At 39.0% G+C, this 5,165-nt stretch overlaps 1 long non-coding RNA gene across 1 annotated transcript; it reads right to left on the bottom strand.

Annotated features, from left to right (window-relative positions):
* Positions 1–402: 402 nt before the first annotated feature.
* LOC135528160 (uncharacterized) lies at positions 403–4,818 on the bottom strand. The gene is made up of 3 exons (XR_010453511.1): positions 4,340–4,818; positions 3,781–3,839; positions 403–2,709 (listed from the first exon to the last, which is right to left on the bottom strand). It is a non-coding gene; the product is annotated as an uncharacterized LOC135528160 (long non-coding RNA).
* Between the last annotated feature and the right edge of the window lie 347 nt (positions 4,819–5,165).

The following is a 5,165-nucleotide window of genomic DNA, read 5'->3' as shown; positions in this document are numbered from 1 at the left end:
CCTGCATTGCTTGCTGTTTGGGGTTTTAGGCTGGGTTTCTGTACAGCACTTTGAGATATCAGCTGATGTACGAAGGGCTATATAAATAAATTTGATTTAAATTGTAAAGTAAAGCACAAATACCCCCCAAAACTACTTGAGTAGTACTTTTTACTTAAGTACTTTACACCACTGGTATCACTACCTGAAAATACATGATCTAAGTGTTTGATACTTTGGCATTCATCAGTCATATAAAAAGCATGCCTTTTTTACTTTGAAGAACTACTCAAATAGTGAATTTGTCAGACAGTATAGGCAGCAGCGCTACAGAGATGAGATGACTTGGAATGAAAAAATAAATGTGTCAAATAAAACAAATAATGTGAATAAATTATGGTTAATAAGTGATAAGCAGTAATGGGCAGTCACTACTTTTGTTTTATTTTGTTATAGCATTCAACCCACATAATGCATAGTGCATTTACTGTCTACAAAATTATCAAAATTGAAAACAGTGATTATTTTAATAATTGAACATAAACGACCACAAAAAGCACCAATTGTTCAGCACTATTCATTATGTAATCCAACATTTTACTGGATGTGTGCCCTCCAAGGACCATTCATGGCTGCACCCCTGCCGAGTCATGTGAAATCCATAGATTAAGGCCCAATTATTTAAGTTGACTGCTTTCCTTATATGATCTGTAACTCAGTAAAATCTTTGAAATTTTAGCTTGTTGCGTTTTTATTTTCTGTTCGGTATACTTCTGGTGTACCAAACAAAACTCAATGACTGTCGTTGTGATTAAAAGAAGCTTGAGGCAGCAACTAAGCAAGCCACCTAACTAGTCAACCTCTGTAGGTAGTTAGCTAAACGCTGCATCAACCTTTCGCTTGACTTTTCTCTTCAAAACAAAAGTGCCATTGAAGCGTCGTCCTCACAACTAACAAAATAAAACATCAAGTTGCGAAGAGTGGCGGTCCAGGCTAGTTTAAGGTTAAAGTGGAAATGGCGCTCTCTGCTGGTGGCAGAAAAACAGACCATGTGTACTGGATATTTAAAAATCATTAGTTTTTTTTGTCAACAAATGACTCGATATAAGTTGTACTCCATTCCATTCCCTTGTCATGTTACACCAAATCTGTTTATTTAAAAAATGTGCATCCAGATCACTATACTATTCATTACCACTTTGTTGATTTGGTCTGTCTATAGTTAATATACAGGTACTCAGTTACAACTGAGAGAATTAGTCGTTTTCAACGTTATTACGAACAATGCAATGATGTTCAAACATTGTTTTTCAGCAACAGTAACTGAGTGATGCAAGTGCTTTATCATAGGAGTCCAACAGAGGGAGTGTGTTGCTTGTGGCCATGGTCCCTAAAATGTTTTTGCACTATGACCCACCCAAAGGGGTGCCACAACTGAGTCTTTATTCTCATCCATGCTTTCCCACTCTACTGCACATATTATGCATGTTTTACATAATTTATATATATATAAAAAAAAAAATCTCATCTTGTACAATGAGTTCCAAATATTTGCACAGCTTTGGCATCATTGCTTTATAGCATATTTTATATGCACAACAGGACACCAAAAATGCATAGAATTTTTTTTTTAAATACACTAACAAGAGCAGAACTACAGCCCAATACAGTAATTACAGATAAGTTTAGGTGGGATGCACAACCAGTACATAGCACTTATGCTAATCTCCATATAACCCAAGCACACTCATGTGGTTTTGGAATTGTGTGCCAAGCTGAAGCCCACCCCTCATTGTGAGGGACCTGCTGTTGGGTTGGCCCAGTCAGTCCCTGACGCTCTGAGGCTTGGTTAAGGAGGTTACTATGGTGAATAAGCCCCATCTGTAGAGTCTACAGGGGATATCTGAATGTCTAGCATCTGTTTGATGCTACAGAGCCCTGTACAGTTTTAATATAAATGTCTTCTGTGAATTCACAAGGGCAGACAAATTTAAAAGACTAATAGAAAATATCTATATTTATTTGATGGTGGTTCTAAATCAGGGCTCTCCAACCCTGTTCCTGGAGAGCTACCATCCTGTAGGTTCACTCCAACCCTAACCTAGCACACCTGAGTCTAATAATTAGCTGGTTTTAAAAAAGGAACTAGGTTAGTTACAACTAGGGTAGGAGCATAAACCTACAGGAGGGTAGTTCTCCAGAAACAGGGTTGGAGACACCTTAATTGAGGATAACGGGCTCATGTTGATGGCTAGAGTGGAACGATATCAAATACATCAAACAGTTTCAATGTGTTTGATACCATTCCATTTGCTCCGTCCTGGCCATTATTATGAGCCATCCTCCCCTCAGTATCCTCCAGTGTGTTCTACATGATCTTATGCTGAATCACACTGTCTGCGTTTACACACACAGCCCAATTCTGCTATTTTTTCACAACAGATCTTTTTCAGAGATGATCTGATTGACCAAAAGACCCATTAGTGAAACAATATCAGAATTGGACTGCCTGTGTAAATGCAGCCATAGTCCTTTATCTGGCTTCGGTACACTGGCAATTGTGTTTGGCATGGTGCACTGGGGAAGCGGAGACTCTGTGCTATGGCGACGGGCTTGTCCTGTCTGCGGTGAATGGCCAGCTGGATAAGGCTCTGCCGAAAGTGGTGTGGGGCTTCTTAACCACCAACTGTTTGGTCCTCTTGAATAATATTTCCTGGTACTGCACATCTCCTGGAAAAGACATGGTTGTGGTGTTAGCATTTCACACTTTGTGGAAGGGATGTAGGGCAACACGGCCTTTGGTGGTAAAGGTATCAACGGAATGGGACCGGCTAGCATATTGTTTGGGGAACATTGGAAGCTGCTTTTGAGAGGAAAGTGAATGTGCTGGGGCGGGCTCAAGGAAGTGTGAAAAGTCTTTGAAAGGCAGTATTCAACACAGTATGAATTGTTGTGTATGGGAGATTGAGAAGAAATGGTACCCCCAAAGCGAGAGCGATTGAGGTATCTGTACTTTACTATTTAGATTTCACTGCTTTTACTCCACTATATTTCTAATGAAAGTAATGTACTTTTTACTCCAAAATTTTTCCCTCACACCCAAAAGTATGTTACATTTCGAATGCTTAGCAAAACTGGAAAATGGTCCAATTCACACACATCAAGAGAACATCCCTGGTCATCCCTACTGCCTCTGAACTGGCAGACTCAAACACCTGCTTCATTTGTAAACATTGTCTGAGTGTTGGAGCGTGCCCCTGGCTAACCGTAAATAAAAATTGTGCCGTCTGGTTTGCTTAATATAAGGAATTTGAAATGATTTATACTTTAACTTTTGATACTTAAGTATATCTAAAACACTTTCTCAGGTAGTATTGTAAGCACAACCAAAACCCCCTTCCTCATCTCAAAGTACTGTCTGAAAACATCCCCCAGCCCATTGACTTTGACAAATCATTCTTGTCAATAGTAGCCCTTTGCAGGGGAATTTTGTAGACATGTCTTTGTATTGTATTTTCTGCAGAGAGAAGAATGAGGTGGTTGTGTCACTCCTTCATGCTTGTGTACCCAAAATGCCCCTGCTTTGGGGTATTTTAACAGCAGGACACTGTGGAATGACTCCAGATAACCAGTTTCACAAAAATAAAAAAGGTCAAAAGAGAGGAGGGGTAGACTATGGTCTGGAAGGTACTCTGTGGCCCTCAGGCTACCTCTAACCACCTGTAACCCCACAACACAAACACTACCCAATTCATGTTAATACCATACTTACTGTAAATTGAGCTATCTTAGCCAACTTACCTTCACCTTGTGCTGAGCTGGGGGTTGGAAGCGCATCATGGTGTAAGATTCTATACCACCTGCAACAAAATATAGATTACACAACTTAACCACCCCACCAATTGTATTGATCTCTATTAGACTGGATAACTAAGCATACCTAACATGGACATTTCAATATTGTCTGTTTGCGGTTAGCTAACTATATTGGCGACACTAAATTGGCACCACGAGTGTTAGCCAACTATAGACGGTTTATACACATTCATCATTAATACCAACACGCAAACAAAGCGTGAGTTAGCTATATCGACAATTCTATTTTTAATAACATAGTGTTTACCACACAAGGGTTTAAAATACCAAATAAGAGTAACATTTAGCTAGTATCAGAACGAACAAACATGTTCACCCTGCTGAAGGTAATTTAGCTAGCTACCAGTCTAGCAGTGATTACCATGGCAGCCATACGCGTAATTGATTGACAGTGTATACCAAAAGATAACTTAGCGATATGATGTAACGTTAGCTGATGACTTCCAGAGTTCAATAGGACTGTAACGTTAGCTAGCTAACTTACCCAGCTAGTCCAACTAGGCTAGCTGACGTTAAGTTACTTCTAATTGAGAATCTTCCATTTTGTTGTGAAGGAAAGTATGTCGATGGTATCGCATCACTTCTCAGCTGTCGTCGAAATACATCACCCATCAGTTCAGCCTGAAAACCCATCTGATAATCGTTGGTCACATCATTATTGATAACCGTAACTACTTGCAGAATCTAATTAGCACAGCCAGCCACATAACACCATACGGACATGATGAAAAACAAACATTTAAAAATATATATCTATTTTGTTTAGAGAAAACGAGATTACTGTGTGGTGATCTTCTTCTATGGTATAATGGCGTTCGCAACAATTAAATGTGCATTCTGCCACCTACAATGCGGGTGGATAATGGTAACCAAAAAATTTCACATTTGGGTAAAATTAAAATATCATACTAACTACCCAAAAAATTAATTAACCAAACAAAATCAATCTGCTTTTCTGTAAAACCCTCATTCTAATCAGGTCCCAACCCCGGCTCAGTATCCTCCTGTGAGGGCGAGACATTTCCTAGCGACAAAGGTCATTGTAGTGTTTCTGTCTTGGAGCCCCAAAACGTATTGGCCGCAGCTTTTATTTAATTTTTATTTGTTCTGTTTTGGGACAATAAGGTTATCACTGTCTATTCAACCATACAGGATATGTGATATGTTTTTTTTAAAACTATTTTCTACATAGTGAAGACATCAAAACTATGAAATAACACATATGGAATCATGTAGTAACCAAAAATGTGTTAAAACTTCTTCGAGATAGGGGGTGCTCTTTTAATTTTTGGATAAAAAACGTTCCCGTT

Source organism: Oncorhynchus masou, chromosome 33 (assembly GCF_036934945.1).
Source record: "Oncorhynchus masou masou isolate Uvic2021 chromosome 33, UVic_Omas_1.1, whole genome shotgun sequence".
Classification (NCBI taxonomy): domain Eukaryota; kingdom Metazoa; phylum Chordata; class Actinopteri; order Salmoniformes; family Salmonidae; genus Oncorhynchus; species Oncorhynchus masou.
Note: the sequence above shows the minus strand (reverse complement) of the source record. Positions and strands in the feature narration are given on the sequence as shown.